At 47.1% G+C, this 17,693-nt stretch overlaps 1 long non-coding RNA gene across 1 annotated transcript; it reads right to left on the bottom strand.

The window, feature by feature from the left end:
* Window positions 1-5,061: 5,061 nt before the first annotated feature.
* On the bottom strand, window positions 5,062-10,765 carry LOC118080091 (uncharacterized). The gene is made up of 2 exons (XR_004691942.3): window positions 8,561-10,765; window positions 5,062-8,384 (listed from the first exon to the last, which is right to left on the bottom strand). It is a non-coding gene; the product is annotated as an uncharacterized LOC118080091 (long non-coding RNA).
* Between the last annotated feature and the right edge of the window lie 6,928 nt (window positions 10,766-17,693).

The following is a 17,693-nucleotide window of genomic DNA, read 5'->3' as shown; positions in this document are numbered from 1 at the left end:
GGTCTTTCAAGAACGGTGTTATGTGGTCTTGGCAGCCGCTCCCAGTCACCAGTCTAGCTGCTGCATTCTGGATTAGTTGTAGTTTCCGAGTCACCTTCAAAGGTAGTCCCACGTAGAGCGCATTGCAGTAATCCAAGCGGGAGATAACTAGAGCATGCGCCACTCTGGTGAGACAGTCTGCGGGCAGGTAGGGTCTCAGCCTGCATACCAGATGGAGCTGATAAACAGCTGCCCTGGACACAGAATTGACCTGCACCTCCATGGACAGCTGTGAGTCCAAAATGACTCCCAGGCTGCGCACCTGGTCCTTCAGGGGCACAGTTACCCCATTCAGAACCAGGGAATCCTCCACACCTGCCCGCCTCCTGTCCCCCATGAACAGTACTTCTGCCTTGTCAGGATTCAACCTCAATCTGTTAGCCACCATCCATCCTCAGTTTAAGTACACCTCGGTTTTAGTATTTTCAATTTAAGTACTCCACAGACCTGTCTGGAACGGATTAATCCACTTTCCATTACTTTCAATGGGAAAGTTCGCTTCAGGTTAAGTACGCTTCAGTTTAAGTACTCCGCGGACCGTCTGGAACGGATTAATCCACTTTCCATTACTTTCAATGGGAAAGTTCGCTTCAGGTTAAGTACGCTTCAGTTTAAGTACTCCGCGGACCGTCTGGAACGGATTAATCCACTTTCCATTACTTTCAATGGGAAAGTTCGCTTCAGGTTAAGTACGCTTCAGGTTAAGTACAGACTTCCGGAACCAATTGTGTTTGTAAACCAAGGTACCACTGTACTATCTTTTTACAAAATGTGATGGGAAGGCGGGCAACATTAACTCCGCCCAGTGGGAAGCCCTTGCAGATGACCGCGGTGCCTGGAGACAGACAGTTGAATTGTGTATCCACAGCAGTGACCAGAGGAGGAATGACTGCTGTGAGGAGCCCAGAGAGAAGCAACGTCATGGTGCATCTGCAGCAACACGAATGGGCTCCTTCATCTGCCCCAGCTGCAACAAAACATGTCTCTCCTGCATCGGTCTCTACAGCCACAGGAGGCACTGCATCCTTGCAACTTCATTCTCCATTGTCTCACAAGGCAGACAGGTGCCAACAATGCCTTGCTTTCCCCCCTGATGGGACTCAAGGTGGCTGATGGGAGTTGTAGGCCAATGATGTCTGGAAAGCACCATGTAAACTACTCTTGCTCTAGGTCAAGGTTTCTCAAACTTGGGTCTCCACCTGTTGTTGGACTACAACTCCCATCATCCCTAGCTAGCAAGACCAGTGCCAGGGATGATGGGAACTGTAGTCCAGAAATAGCCAGAGACCAACTTTTGGAAACCCTGCTCTTCGTTCAGAGGCAGCAGGGGTGCCAACCTGAATAAATGTTGGGAGGCCCAGGTAAGCACTACCCCACATTACTGATCCCAAGACGCGGCACGCACACACCTTTTGAATGCCAATGCCCATTAACTCGGGAGGGGGCTCAAATATTTTATGGGGAGGCCAAAGGTACCTCAGTCCCTAGGAGTTGGCACCTAGGAGAGGCTGCTTGTCATATGGACTACCTCCCTCTCAAGAGCAACTATGGAAGAGGGCTTGTGCGGTTCCTTTAGGCCAGGCATAGGCAAACTCAGGCCCTCCAGGTGTTTGGGACTACAATTCCCATCATCCCTGACCACTGGTCCTGTTAGCTAGGGATCATGGGAGTTGTAGTCCCAAACATCTGGAGGGCCGGAGTTTGCCTATGCCTGCTTTAGGCATTTGGTTGGTCGCTGTTGGAAATAAGATGGTGGACTAACTCCACTCCACAGCTGGAGGGAATATACTTCTGAATTACTGGACACCAGTTGCTGGAAACCTCAGGAGAGGAGAGTGCCATTGCACAAAGGTCTAATGCCTCAGATCTCTGGTCTGTTGCAATAGGGTGGTTCTCAAGTTCTGTTCTATCCTCAGTCGGTCTTGTATATATGCATGTACAAAGCTGCCATTATCATCAACAAGGCTACTAAATTCATTAAACAGTTGATGACGAATTGGTTTTAGTCCATCCTTAAAATAAAATAAAAAAAGAAATTGAAAAAGATCCTAACACATTGGACGTGTGACTGCACATGTAACATTTGATGAGGGCTTTCCCCCCACCCCTAAAGCTGTCCAGCGCATGAAATGTGGTAACTAAACATTATTTTTAGATTTATTTCTCCTTGTCATCCCAAAGACTCCAGAGCTACTTTATGATGCCGTGAAGGTTAAACTGCTTATGGAAGAGGAAAGGAAAACTCTTCACGTAGGACTGCCATAAAAATGTCAGGGAATTATTTCTAATTTTAGCACCCTCTGGGCTCTTAAAGCTGCTTCTCACCCTGTCAAGGCTTTGTGTTTTGTTTTGTTTTGTTTTGTTTTTAGGAGGGGGTTTGGTCATTCAAACCCACACACATTTTTTTTAAAAAAAACCAGTGCTGGAGAAGTACCAGATGCTGAAACAGTAAGAGCTGGTAGTGCGTCAGAGTTGGGTGGGAACATGTCAATGATGGTTTACAGATCACCATCAAGCACAACTCTCCACATGAGAGAGGAGAGGACATTCGCACCTTCTGTGTTTCACTTGTGTGCAAAATGACATGCAGTAGTAACCATTCCACCCAGCCGCGTGCCGAAGAAGGAGAGGCAGAAGCAAGACCTGACCAAGACATTTTGCTGCCTGAGGCAAGGGACAACATGGTGCACAACCCATTCATTCCATGTACAATGACCCCACGTTCTGCTGCTCTTGGGAGTAAACAGGGCAACTTAGGGGGATGAAGGGCAGGGTTAGTGCTAGGCATAGCTCTGTCTGCCAGCACCTTGCGACTCTTCCAGTCAACCAGCACCTGCCACCTGAAGCAGCCGCTTCCCTCGGCCCAACGGTAGGACCAGCCCTGAACAGCAGGGTCCATTCAGCTGCCACTTGGCTCCTTCCCACCCAGCGGCGGAGCATATGCCCACACTGCCCAGGGTGGGCGCACTCTTGAGGGGGGCGGGGGGCAGAGGGTGCCCTCCCAAGCGCAGGATAGCCACTCGGGTGCACGGAGCAGCGCACACACCCTGCAGCCAGGGGTGGAGCAAGGCACCCATGAGGGCAGAGCGAGTCACTCATGGGGGCGGAGCGAGCAGCCCTTGGTGGGCCTTTGGCGTGCCACCCACCCGCGACTCCCAAGCCTCCCCCAAGCTGTCAAAACGAAGGGGAACGTGGGGGTTGCTGCCGGCAAAGAGGCGCAGCTCCCCCTTCCCCCGACGGCTTGGGGTTAGGCTTGGGAGTTGCGGGCGGGTGGTGCCCCAAATGTCACCCCCTCAGCGAAGACACCCGGGGCGGTCTGCCCCCACCGCACCCCCCCTTCGCTGTTGTCCCTACCCAGGACTGTCTCCCTCAGTAGGGAGCATGCGAAGCTGCCTTATACCAGATCAGAACATGGCTCCATGTTCTGACATTGACAGACAGCAGCTCTCCTAAATTTCAGACACGGGATATTCTCAGCCGAAATGGAGATGTCAGGGACTGAACCTGAGATATGCTGCATGCAAAGGTGTCAACCTATCTAGTCATTTTAACTATACTGTAATATAATGGGTATGAATTAGTAACTAGATTAAAGCAGGTATCTGAAGAAGTGTGTATGCACACGAAAGCTCATACCAAAATATAAACTTAGTTGGTCTTTAAGGTGCTACTGAAGGAATTTTTTTATTTAGATTAAAGCATTTCTCCATTTTCTTCCCATATTCTCCCTCCCGCCCCCGCCCGCCCCTTTTGCATCATGTCTATTAGACCGTAAGCCTGCAAGCAGGGATGTTTCAATCTCTGTGTAGCTCTTAGAAGTTAGGAGTGTAATTAATTAACTAACCTAGGAGGCACTCAAAGACAGCCACTGCATTAAGAAACCAGCAAGGTTGTGAGATTCTTGAAGTGGGCAGGTTCTTCCTCTCTTCTTTCCCATGCAAGATTATTTCCATGCTCATCATGGACAATTAAGAAGCTGTCAGGAATGCTAACATGTGCGTCTTTCTGTTTGCCAAACCCCCGGAAGAAAGGGGAAAGAAGACTGTGTGTTTTCCTCAATTTCACTGGGCTTGTTTCGGCCTGCTACAGAGCTTGAGAAATACAGCTAGGGGGCCACCCTATGGTGACTCCCAGCAAAATTAAACTCATTATGCCATTGTTAACCTCACCTAACCTGTTTTTGATGTGAGACAGCGTAGTGGCATGACCTGTTCCAAGCAGCCTGTTCCACAGACATCGTGATCTTCCAGACCAGCTGGCACAGGTCTTTTAGGAGGGGGGGGGGAATGCTTTTGGGGAAATCAGGCTGCTGACTTGGGTTTGTTCACACACTTTGTGACTCAGTCTGTAGAGCATGAGGCTCTTAACCCCAGGATTGTGGGTTCGAGCCCCGTGTTGGGCGAAAGATTCCTGCATTGCAAGGGGTTGGATTGGATGAGCCTCATGGCGGCTTCCAAATCTACAAATCTATGATTCTATGAACAAAGTGTTCCTGTATATCTACAAAATGTAAAGGCCAACAGACACTTCATGGGCATGATCCAGCTAAGTGGTTACGCTTTCCTACCAAAATCAAAGGGCTGCATTGCTTTGCAAGAATGCATATATTCTAGGAAATTGCATACAAAACATGCATTTTAGGAGACGTGCAATTCAGGAGAAGTGCGCACTAAAAGGCTGGTGAATTTTAATAAGAACTTTAAAAAATAAATAAATCACAACCCAATGTGGAAATGTGGTAAATGGAACCAAAGGCCAGAGGAACAGAAACAAATTGGAACGAACAGATCTGCTCATCCCGAACATGATTGTAAGGTAAGGAAATGTCTGCGAAGGAACAATGGGGAGCCTTAAAGTACTCCTTGGGCAAGCAGGGCTTCCATTCAGCAACTATTAGGCTGGCACAGTTAAAATTGCTTACTGAGGAGTCACTCCACTGGCTTCAATTCAACCAGCTTTGATGAAAGTAGCTTGAGGACTATGCCCTGTGACTTGAAGGGAATTCAGTCTTTGAGAGTCATGTGGGTGTTGGAAAATATTTATTTCTTTAAAAATGGCAGCGTACAATAAAATTGTTACATAAAATTACCACATCGTGAAATATGCAACCACTCACTGAATTTCATACTTCTCCAAATCTCGGGACACCATTCCTGTATTTTTAGTGAAAGCATGTCTAGAAATCGACATTTTTGCATGAAGACATTTTAAAATTGGTACGTAAATGTGGATTCCCTTCCCAAAAATAAATATGTAAAGCAGAAGTGATTCCCACCAATTTCAGTGAGGATTTCTCCCAGTTAAGGGAGTATAGGGTCTCAGCTGTAGTCCTGTACTGCTTTGCTCCTGCACAGAGTTCCATTAGCCCTGCCTTCCCCTTGATTTTACCATCAGAGTGCATTGAATTGCAAGGGGTAGCCTTGTACATAATTATCTGGAAGATGCTCTATAGTGCAAGCTTTTGCATTTTTACTGAGAATTAAGTCCCATTGTTTCCAATGGAAATTCCCAGGGAAATTATGCAGAATTGCAGCCCTATCGGGGAGATTTCAGCCAGCAGGTAAAAAAACAAAAACTTGTTTCTTACAACACCTGTGCTGACTTCCTAAGGCAAAAGCACGTTATTTACACAAAGCTATCCCCCCAAAGAACTCTGGGAATTGTAATTTGGTGAGGGTGCTGAGACTCTCCAGTTAGAAATCATTCACTCCCCCCAAAAAAGAATTCCTGTTTCCCTAGGGAGACAGGATGGTTGTTGAAACCACTCCAAGGCTGAAAACCTTTACATTCTTATCTAGGAAGAAACCCCACTGAAGACATAAGATTTACTTCTGAGTACATAGCCATAGGATTGTGCTGCACATTTAAGCTCTGGCAGGCACTGGATTGTTCTGCAAGTTTAGAAAACTCTTGTCATGAGTTTCAAGTAGGCACTGCACAGGTTGCGAGTCACCATAGCAAATGCAATATATATTGTGACCTGACAGGTGATTGGCAGCCCCTACTTAGCTCCAGGCAGGCAATATAAGCAGCAAAGGGGAGGGGAGTTAGTTTAGTGGATTGTGTTTGGCTCGGCTTTGCCACAAGTTGTGCAAGCCTTGATTTAAGGCGCATGACTTCAGACAACCATTTATCAACTGGAAACTTACTGCAGAGTTCTGTGCAAAGCTATTTGGCCAGCCTGTCCATGTTTAGCCTTCTGCCAAGGGGTGAGCAGAATGTGTCCCACCCCGTCTGCCGACACACCTTTCCACCTGCTCAAAAAGCTGGAAGAACAGAGGGGAGGGAAGGAATATTCTCTTCCAACTTGGTAGGGCATTGCACTATAATAAATAAGAGCAACAAAGACTCTTGTGGCATCTTAAAGATTTTTAATGGATTTTTATCACACGGTATGTGTTCATTGGCTTACCAATGGCCGCCTATGTTACTAATTACTGGGTCTTTTGTGAATGGTCAGTTAAGACAGTTACCATCGTCTGAATTTTTTCTGCATTGCATTTGCTTCTGACATCGCTGTTCACAAGGCACCCCCAACACAACACCCAACCATGTCTATACGTACCTGCAATGCAGGATAATACTTCCACTTGATCAGCAGCTTGTAGTGTAATAAATCTGTTTGGATTCTCTCATTGCTCACTTTTAAAATGGGACATGAGTGAATTCTCTACAGCCAAGAGCATTACATATCTGTATTTTAAATACAGGACTAAAACAGGGGAGAAGACATGGCACCTTTCATACAATGTTCATGCATTTGTTCAAAGAATTCTTATTGTTTAAACTATGCAATTGTGATAGAAAATAAACAGACCAGAATAAAATATACAGGTTTAAGCATGAGAAATCAGCAGCAAAGCATTTATTTGGTTCTAACATACACCCTAAATATTCTGTCCCAATCATTACTGGAGTTTAGTGTCACAACACAAACACATTTTTAAAAGGTTTCCCCACAGTTGTTGTTTTTTTGGACAGGCCAGACAATTCACCTAAGGTTGCGATTCAAAGGATGCTGAAATTACGCAGAAATCAATGGGGCTTACTCCTGTGTCAACATGGTTAGGGCTCAGCTATTAATGATTAAGCAGCTGTGATCTCCAGTACACTAACCCTACACCGGCTTCGGTGTCAATCTGGAGCAAACCATCATGTCATCATCGGAGGGCAGCTTAAGTAAATTTAGCAGTTCCGAGAATGCAGGATTCCAGTCCTGTGGAATGTTCTCAGGCAAGTGCTTCGCCACTGCTCTGGGAGAGTTTGACACACACTTACTCTGAAGCATTTCCACTGAAACTGGCTGACGTACAAGAAACTATTCTAGGGTAAGTAGCATTTGAAGCTGTAGCCCTCAAATTCCTTCCTTCCAAGGAGGCCTTAGTGACTTTTGCCTTGGAGGCAACTGGGAGGGGAGGAGCTAGTGTCATCATTCTGCAACCACAGTTCATTTATCTGCTTTCATTTTGGCAGCCATTGAACCAATCTGTTGGCACACACAAAGGTGCATGTGGGAACTGGTCCTATACGCCCAGGTGAACACACCTTCCTTTCGATATAGACCGGAATTACCTGTGGGACTTGATGGCTTGCTCACCGACTCTGCACCAGCCCAAATTGTTCCAACAGGAATTTTTGTCCTCTTCTCTTCTCTCCCCTTCTCTCCCTCCCCCCAGTCTCACCCTCTTTCTATCTCTCACCCATTTGACAACAACTTGTCACAATGGTTAACTTACAATCAGCAGAATTATTCTCATGTCTTACACCTGTCCTATTCCATATTATATAACTGACATTCACGAGGACTAGAAACTTATTTTTAAAAACACTGTTAAAGCTGATTTTTATCCCTGGATGTTGAGGGCCGCTTGCTTCACTTCCTATTAAATCTGAAAGGAAAGCCCAATTTCTTTGCACGTTCGCTTACTCCATTGATTACAAATTTTGAGGGCTGGGTTAAAAGAAAACCAAACCCCGTCCTGAACTTCTCATCTATCTCCAGGGCAGCTTCGCCACGTTCAGTGAGTGGGATGCCTTTGCCGGCGGCTGTCGGATGGTGGATCCTTTCCCAAGTCGGCGTCTCCCCCTCCCTCGAAATGAAACTCTTCCTCCAGTGACTGCAGCCTGGAGTCCACAGAGCAAGTTCTTTCTCCTCCTCCTCCTCCTTTTCCAGCTCGCGATGCTCAGGCCGTCCGGATCAAGTGGTCCTAAACATTTCACAATTATGCTACAGAACTGTTGAACTGTTAAGAACCACTGCACCCAGCAGGCTTAGATATCGTTTGGAGAGGAAACGGGGGGAGTCGTTTGGTGCGTCCCCACCCGCCTGCTGCGTCTCCAGCGACCTGCTTAAGCCAGACAAAACAAAAGCGAGAGAAAAAGACAACAAAGTCAAGGGGGGGGGGAGAGAGAGAAAGAAAGAAAGCACAGACAGGCCAAAGACAAATCACCTTTGATCTCACCCTCCCACCCACCCTCCCTCCCCAAGCTTGTTGCGCGGTTTGCAGACAAAACCACTTACGAGGTGTCCAAGCAGATCCTTGGAAAGGGGGAGGACAAAAAAAAAATATCTGCGCCCAATTCCTGCGTAACTAGGAAGGGCTGGAGAGGCAAGAGGGGCGTGCGGTGGTCCCAGCTTGGATGCAAACTGAGCACCTTAAATGCCATTATCCTCATGGGACACTAAAGCGGAGCTGGAGCCACGAGGTACCAGGAAAGCAAAAGTTTGTGTGCGTGTGTGGCCAGCGCTGTCTTCTCGCTCGCCGCTGTCTCCCGGTGGAGGCAGGTAGGCAGGCAGCAGCAGCAGCAGCGTCTCCGTCCCGATCTGCGCTCAGGCACCTCTACCTGCCCCGCCTTATATACCTGCCCCACTCCTTCGCCGTCCCCTGCAGCAGAAGTCAAGAATGCGGCCCTCGCCCCTGCCACGACCTGTTTTTCCAGGCGGCCTTTGCAACGACAGCAAGCCAGGTGGGTGGGTTGGTTGGGCGATGATGTCGGCGCGAGGCTCGTTTCTTTCCCTCTTTTTTTCTTTTTGTTGTTGTTGTTGTTCTCCCAAAGCGATCATCATCTGGGGCGGTGTAAACGTCAGCAGCGAGAGAGAGAGAGAAAAAAAAGAGGGAGCGCCAAACCTGTTCTGCGCTGCGCGTTTCTGCAGCCGCCGCCTCCTCCCCAGCTGCCAGGTGCGCGCTGAAAAGTTTTGTCACCGGGCGGGGAGCAACTGCTCAACAGGTTTGGCAGAAGCCGAGGGTGGCTCCTTCAAGCATAAGGAGGGGGGGGGGAGAGAGAGGGAAAAGGTGAGTTTTTAAAAGGGGAGACTCCACCCTGGGCTTTCCCCGCGCACGTTCCCCTTGCCAGGAAGAAACTAAAGCGAGAGTGCGGGTCTCCATGTAGCCAAAACGGCGCCGTGACACCCACATAAGGGACATAAGGCTATCAGACAGCCTGGGAGAACCTAAGGTTTGCAGCAGGACAAAAACAAACTACAGTATAGAGATTGTAATGGGGCACCCAAAAACAGGGCAGTGATGATTGGACATGCTTGGTGGACTCTGCCTGCTGGTTGTTGGGTCGTGGGGAAGCGCAATGCAGAGCATAGCTGGCTAGCTTTCAGTCAACCTGAGTAGGGACATAACATAGGAAGAGTCTTGGATCAGGCCAGTGGGTCATCTTCTAGTCCAGCATCCCATTCTCCCAGTGGCCAACCAGAAGCCTCTTGGGAAGCCTGCAAGCACAACAGCACTTGCAATTCCCCGCAGCTAGTGCTCAGAGCCATACTGCCTTCAACAGCGGAGGGAGAACATAGCCAAAACGCATGCTGCAGCATCTTGTTGCAGGCCCCATTTCCAATACAACAAGCCACGATCGAAAAGAGTCGGAGGTGCATTTGGTATCCAGAACAATTTCCCTGCTACTCACAACTGCACTCGCAATATCTCCTGCGGTAGTAGTGGCTCCCCTCCCACTTTACCTTCGGGTTTTATTTAAATTGAACTATATTTATTATTGCACTTGTATTTTGCTCCAAGGAGCTCAAGGAGATGCACATGATTTTGGCCACTTCCCAATGTAATCCTCAAAACAACCCTGTGAGGTAGGTTGGCCTGAGAGACGGCGGCTGGTCCAAGGTCACCCAGTGAGTTTCATGGCTGAGCAGAAACCTGAACCCTAGTCTCCCGGGTCCAGTGCAGCCTTCCCACCCCAAAGTCCCCTCTTTCCAGTGCTGCGACTACCCAAGGGCACACTGCTCTCCCCGCCCCCTCCAAGGCAAACCATCCGTGCTCTGCATCCTCCCTGAGTGCATTTGTCTGGTGTCCTTGAACCACGGCAACTGGTTTTACTGGATGGAGGGTGTGTGTGACTGTGTAGGTGTAAGAACGTCTGGAACATAGACTACAGGACAAAAGTAATAGTCACGCAGATCAGTCCACCCACCTTTGCCTCTGGCCAGACCACCAACTGGCCTGTGGCTCCCAGAAAGCTGCCTACAAGGGAATGCAGTCTTCAGATGCCCCACATTCCTGCATTAAACAGAGTTATGGAGGACTGAATGACATGTGTATGTAATAGCATAATAAGTTGGATCAGGTGTGTGGCTCAGCTAGTCCAGCATCCTGTTCTTGCAGTGACCAGCAGGTGCCTCTGGGCCAGACTCTCCCCCTTCTGCGGTTTTCAGCAACTGGTATCCAGAGGCATATTCTATGTACAGTTTCTGGTGCAGGGGCGTACCCAGGATCAAAACCTGGGGGGGGGGGGAGGGAGAGAGAAGGAAGGAAGGAAGGAAGGAAGGAAGGAAGGAAGGAAGGAAGGAAGGAAGGAAGGAAGGAAGGAAGGAAGGAAGGGGTGGGTGGGAGAGAGAGAGAGGGAGAGAGAGAGAGAAAGAAGAAGGAAGGAAGGAAGGAAGGAAGGAAGGAAGGAAGGAAGGAAGGAAGGAAGGAAAGAAGGGGTGAGCGAGAGAGGGAGGGAGGGAGAGAAAGGAAGAAAGAAAGAGGGGGGACGGAAGATGAAAGGAAGGATGGAGCTCCCGTCCGCTGTCCCCCCTCAGGCTGCTCCTCCCCCCTCCCACATTCCTGTCGCTGGCTGCAGCCGCGGAGGGGGCGGAAACAGCCCGATTTCCATAACCTGCAGCGACTTTTCCCCTTTAGTTTTCGGAGGGGAAAAGTGTGGGTTATGGTCCGTAAAATACGGTAATTTTTTAATATTTTTTTTTGCTTCCAGGGGGAGCAGCTGCCCCCCTGCCCCTCGCTGGGTACACCCATGTTCTGGTGCCTCATCACAACCCCTTTGCTCGCCAGTGGAGGCCCATTCACACACGTTTGCTCAACATGCAAGCAGTTTTTGCAGTGCAAACTGGACCAGGGATAATTCATATTAGTGGTGGAGGCAGTGGGATTGTGGCAGCAGGAAGGTTGCACCCTGACCCGCTACGCATGTCCGTAAAGCATCCAAATTGAGTCAAGCCACGTAAAAGTGTACACTGAGAGAGACGGATTCATTGTTGTTTACTGCCAGTATTGTTACTGATGGACCCAAAGCAACTTAACATCAAAACGGATTAAGAACATCTGGTAAAAACCTAAAAACACAGCTGAACAGATAAAAGGCAGACCTACAGACAGCACACCGCTAAAAGAGGCCACAGTGCTACCCTTCAAATTATTAATTTATTATTATTATTATTATTATTATTATTATTAATTGTGTTTATATACTGCCCTTAATTCGAAGATCTCGGGGCGGTTCACAAAGATACTGTACAGGATAGAAGCACAAAATAAATAGTTAAATCAAGGGCCAAAGCCCAGGGAGTTTGCTATTCCCAGTGTCGAAGAGAGGATTAAGCAGCCGATTGCCTGCATCTCATGGGAATTCGGAAAGACCATAAGTCCACCTAGCTCTACATAGTTTCACGTAGCTCAGACATCCCCAGACTTTGGCCCTCCAGATGTTTTGGACTACAATTCCCATCATCCCTGACCACTGGTCCTCTTAGCTAGGAATCATGGGAGTTGTAGGCCAAAACATCTGGAGGGCCGCAGTTTGGGGATGCCTGACATAGCTCCACAATGGCAGGCAATGGTCCTCCAAGGTTTCAGGCAGGAATCTTTCTCAATCATACCTGGAGAAGCTGAGGACAGAACTTGGGACCTTTTGCAATACAGAGCAGCCATTCTGCCACTGAGCTGTGTATCCCATCTCAGTTCACATGGAAATGAGTAAGTAGGTGGAACAAAAGTTCCTGGGCATCCAGCCTTCCCTCAGTTCGAAAGACAGGCGATGTTAAAAAATGAGTCGATCAGCAGGGATATAGATTGTTGTCATGGGCGTAGCCAAGGGGGGCTGGCAGGGGCAGCTCCCCCTGCTAAATCAATAAAAATACTTAACTAACTGAGGTTCTGCTCCCTGCAACAAAAACCCTGGCTACACCCATGATTGCTGTGCATGTAATTTGCTGGGTGTAAACACACAGACGTGGATGCTTATCAGTTGTGAAAAACTACCTGTGGGCTTTTTGCTTTTTCCCTGTACATAATAATCATTCCACTTGGGGACTCTATAATATATCTCTAGGAGACTTCACCGATTTTAAAGTACTGGTGGCATAGGGCTTTAAATCGCAATGACCAGTTCAAAATAGGGCTACCTTGAAATGACTGCTTCCTTTATTTAAATGTATATGGTTAGTTTTTGGCATCTGTCTGTCTCAGGAGACAATGGAGGAATGCACCTCTGGGGGGTGAGGTCAAGCTTTTGCAGAATTGCAGCATCTGCTGTCTGTGGCTGTAGAGACCAATGCAGATGAGACATGTTTTGTTGCATCTGGGGCAGGTGAAGGTGTCTGGTTGTGCTGCTGCAGACTCACCATAGTGTTTCTCCTCTCTGGGCTCCTCACAGCGGTCATTCCTCCTCTGGTCACTGCTGTGGATGCCCAACCTGATTGTCTGTCTCCAGGCACTGTGGTCACCTGCAAAGGATTCCCATGTGGCGGGCTTGACATTGCCAGCCTTCATGTTACATAGAGCATATCTTTGGGGATCCTGCCATCTTCCGTTCTGTGGACATGGCCAAGCCAGCATAGTCACTGAGACAGGAATGTAGGATGTTGTTGTTGTTTAGTCGTTTAGTCGTGTCCGACTCTTCGTGACCCCATGGACCAGAGCACAGCATGTACTGTATATACCATGCTGTAAACACAACTTCTTGGGCAGTTAACATAAAGATTACACAGGATGGCCTGTTGTGATCTTTAGCAAATCTTTCAGCAGAGTTTCAAACACCCTGCAGCACATTTTCTGGGCCCTGGAACAGTTGCTACAAAGATCTGTGTGCTGCAGATACGCAGTAGCAAGAACATCGCATGACATGTCCCAGGGAATTGCCCCCTGTAGGAAATTCTCTGTAGGGAAACAGTATCGGGTGATGAGTAATGGCTTTTGCCAAAGCCTTTGCTAATCCCGTAAGCAAGCATACCTTGACTAACTGGCCTGTTTCCTAAACCCTGAGCAATGAGACTACTTTGACTATTTCACCCACCCACCCCACTGGCCTCCTTCCAGTTCGGAGGAGACTCTGCCTATCATAGCTCTCAAACCTAAACAAGACTCCTAGTCGCATGACATCTGCATAGATACATAGGGAGGGAGAAGCATGTTCCCAATCTAGACGAATTCCTGTGGACCTGTGAGGAGAGACTGTAGCTCATTCGCATCTTTCACACGAAAAAAGTCCCAGGTTCAGTCCCTGGCATCTCCAGCCAAAATGCACAGCTAGCAGGTGGTGGGAAAGACCTTTCTCTCCCTGAGTTCCTACAAAGTTGTTGTTAGTCACAGTCAACAACACTGGGCATGAATGGACAAAAGTCACAAGGCAGGTTTCTAAGTTCTAAACAAGTCAAGAGAGCCTGGCAAGATTGTGCAAAGATGACCTGCGTGTATATAACATTTTCATGTTAGCCCACCATATAAAACCCTTTGGTCCTGCTGGATCAGGCCAAAAGCCCATCTAGTCTAGCATCCTCTTCCCACAGTGGTATTCAGAAGCCCACTGCCTTTGACAGTCAGTAGAGGCAGAACATGGCCATTGTGAGTAGAAGCCTCGGAGCTATCCCCCCCCCTCCATGGTCTTGTTCCCGCTCAGTCACCTATAGCTCAAACCCCCATGAGCATATTAGTACAGCGAAAGAAAAAGAAAATATTAACGATGGCTTTTTCTTGTAACAATGCATCTCAAAAGAGGCTCCTATATTGAAGCTTTAGGAAATATAAACATTGTGTTCAATTTAAGAACTATTTGATTAATTACTGTATGTTAAAAAGCAGTGGTTTACTCAATCAAAAGTTCTTTTAATCAGTCACTTGTCCTACTTTTAGTCCTGATCTGGATGGGTGTGTGGATTTGTCAACCAGTAGCCCAGAAGTGTCTGCGCTGAAAATCCGTCCTAGCAAAGAAAAGACACTAACTTTCTGTTTCATCCCTGACTGGTGGACTCGACCACTGTGATCCAGGTATCTTATTGGAGGAAAGAACTGCTGATCTGCTCTCTGCTATGCTGCAGTGCCACCACTGCAGATGGAGAGCGGCGGTGTTGCAGCGGCCAAGCTACCATTAGGGTTCCAAGTGGCCCCAAAAGGCTGCTGACTTTGGCCTGGAGATGCATAATCACAACATGCTGGGTTGCCCTGACTCCAGACCTCTAACACAGGCATCCCCAAACTCTGGCCCTCCAGATGTTTTGGACTACAATTCCCATCTTCCCCAACCACTGGTCCTGTTAGCTAGGAATCATGGGAGTTGTAGGCCAAAACATCTGGAGGGCCGCAGTTTGGGGATGCCTGCTCTAACAGAACCTCAACAGGTTGTTTACATCTGGATTTGCTATAGGCTGCCATTGTGATGCTAAATGCGTCTAACCAATCCGTGATGCAAACATGTCATGCTTACTTTTGCTAGTATAATCCTTTTTGACAAGAGAGCAATTATTACTGCTGAACATTGGCATTGTCGGTAACCTATTTTTGTGCTCATAAATCCCTTTATTATAGCCTCCAACTTAGTTACAAAGTTGAGCCTCAACAATAACTTCAGCAGCCCCAGTGGAGTACTGTATATATTGTAGATTGATGTAAATTGGTACCATGGAAAGAGCTAGCTGCTTGAAATCTATTTTTTCCTAGTGCTGTGAACCTGCCCTATTATAAAGTCCATTAGTTAGATAGACTTTTTAGCAAAGGTATTGATTTGATTTTTGCTGAGAGTAAGACTATCCAGCAATTAAAACATATTAAAAAGTTTTCATATACATTCATCTTCTCTGAAGTCTTATTAGGCAGATGGCACCAATGTCTCCTGTCTCCCTTCTGTTTGCCATCCCTATCTTTATGGTGAGTTGTGTACATTTTCTTCTGCTATATGCAGTAAAATCTAGTAAAGTAGAGCACGTGAGAGAGTCAGATTTTGCACGGCAGTGGACGTTGAGTCTTTTCACTCTCCCTTCCTTCCCCCAAAATAGGCACAGGAATTGAGTTGGCGTTGGATATTCAGCCAGACAATTGTGTCAATCCTGTACATATCAAGTTTTATTATAAGATCCCAACAGTTAAGGAAGATATCACAACACATTATGTTTTACCTCTTGACTGCTCCTTTGGAAGATGCTTAAAGGGGGTCAAGTATTCCAAAGATCAATGCTCCTAATTTAGCAATGGCCCCAGCTATTAGGAAGATGCTAAGAGGAATATCGACAGGAGCAGAACTGTGCCATCAAAGCTAGCCTACAGCTCTCAGAGGCAATGGAGAACACTGCCCTGTTGCATTTGTCTAAATGAGAACCTCGTGCCAGTTGAGTTGGCTCTTGTACATGGGTTGTTGTTGTTGTTGTTTAGTTGTTTAGTCGTGTCCGACTCTTCGTGACCCCATGGACCAGAGCACGCCAGGCACTCTTGTCTTCCACTGCCTCCCGCAGTTTGGTCAAACTCATGTTCGTAGCTTCGAGAACACTGTCCAACCATCTCATCCTCTGTCATCCCCTTCTCCTTGTGCCCTCAATCTTTCCCAACATCAGGGTCTTTTCCAGGGAGTCCTCTCTTCTCATGAGGTGGCCAAAGTATTGGAGCCTCAGCTTCACGATCTGTCCTTCCAGTGAGCACTCAGGGCTGATTTCCTTCAGAATGGATAGGTTTGATCTTCTTGCAGTCCATGGGACTCTCAAGAGTCTCCTCCAGCACCATAATTCAAAAGCATCAATTCTTTGGCGATCAGCCTTTTTTATGGTCCAGCTCTCACTTCCATACATCACTACTGGGGAAACCATAGCTTTAACTATATGGACCTTTGTCAGCAAGGTGATGTCTCTGCTTTTGAAGATGCTGTCTTTGTCTAGGTTTGGCATTGCTTTTCTCCCAAGCAGCAGGCATCTTTTACTTTCATGACTGCTGTCACCATCTGCAGCGATCATAGAACCCAAGAAAGTAAAATCTCTCACTGCCTCCATTTCTTCCCCTAGAGATGATGGGACCAGTGGCCATGATCTTAGTTTTTTTGATGTTGAGCTTCAGACCATATTTTGCACTCTCCCCTTTCACCCTCATTAAAAGGTTTTTTAATTCCTCCTCAATTTCTGCCATCAAGGTTGTGTCATCAGCATATCTGAGGTTGTTGGTGCACATGGAATAGGAAGGAGGAATTCCTTGTCCTTTGACCCAGGTGTCTTTTTTATTGTGATTTTTATTTTTCTAATAAAAAAATAAATTTCACAAAACATATATGCATCTCAAATTATAAAAGTATTGGAATACACAGGCCCACTGTCCTGTTTCACCGAACCCTTCTTATGTTTTTACGTCCTTATTCCATGCAGGAAGATTGCAGGTAGAGCAGTCACTTGTAGACTTTCAGGGCAATGTGCTTGATCCCAGTTCCCTATATTCTTTTTGCCTCCATGTCTTCAGGCTCAATTCCTGAAAAGGGTTGTAAGGTAACAAACCAAGAAATCTCCTCTTTAGGTGGGTGCACAAGAGGAGGAAGGAATGGGCTCCAAGGGGAGGAAACAGGGCTCAAGCTGCCATGATTTTCAATACCTGCATCTAAACCCAGCCACCATGCTATAAGCACACAGGGCAAACTAGTGAGCAGGCAAGTGTAAACCCAAGGCCTTACTTTTCTTGGCCAACTAAACCTTCCCCTAGAGATGGAGAAATTCAATCCAGTATACCTGTAAAGCTGAATCTATCAAATGTTCACCTTCCAAAACAGTATGTGAACCCAAGTAGAGCTATCTTTCAGAATTCGTGCTTTGATTAATTTTGCAAAACAGTTCTCCAGCCAGTGTTTGCAAAAAGGTATACATTTGGTGAAAGTGTGCATAAAAATGAAGATATTGGTGAACATAACTTACAAAAATGCATATATTAGGGGGAATTGCCTGCAGACCTGCATATAAAAATGACTTTTAGGAGAAAGTTGCACCAAAATGCTGAAAAACTTTCATGTGGGGGGGGGGTTAATTGCAAATTGCTGCAAAATGTGGGCAACTGAAATTAATATTGGAAAAATGAGTAACAGAGATTTAAAAAATGACAGCTTCTTCCAGCCTTAACTTCCTGCACACACACACACACACACACACACGGTTGCTGCCCCAAAGACCATTTACTACTGGC

The sequence above is a fragment of the Zootoca vivipara genome, chromosome 1 (genome assembly GCF_965207765.1).
Source record: "Zootoca vivipara chromosome 1, rZooViv2.hap1.1, whole genome shotgun sequence".
Lineage (NCBI taxonomy): Eukaryota > Metazoa > Chordata > Lepidosauria > Squamata > Lacertidae > Zootoca > Zootoca vivipara.
The sequence above is the reverse complement of the archived record's forward strand: the minus strand, read 5'-3'. Positions and strand labels throughout refer to the sequence as shown.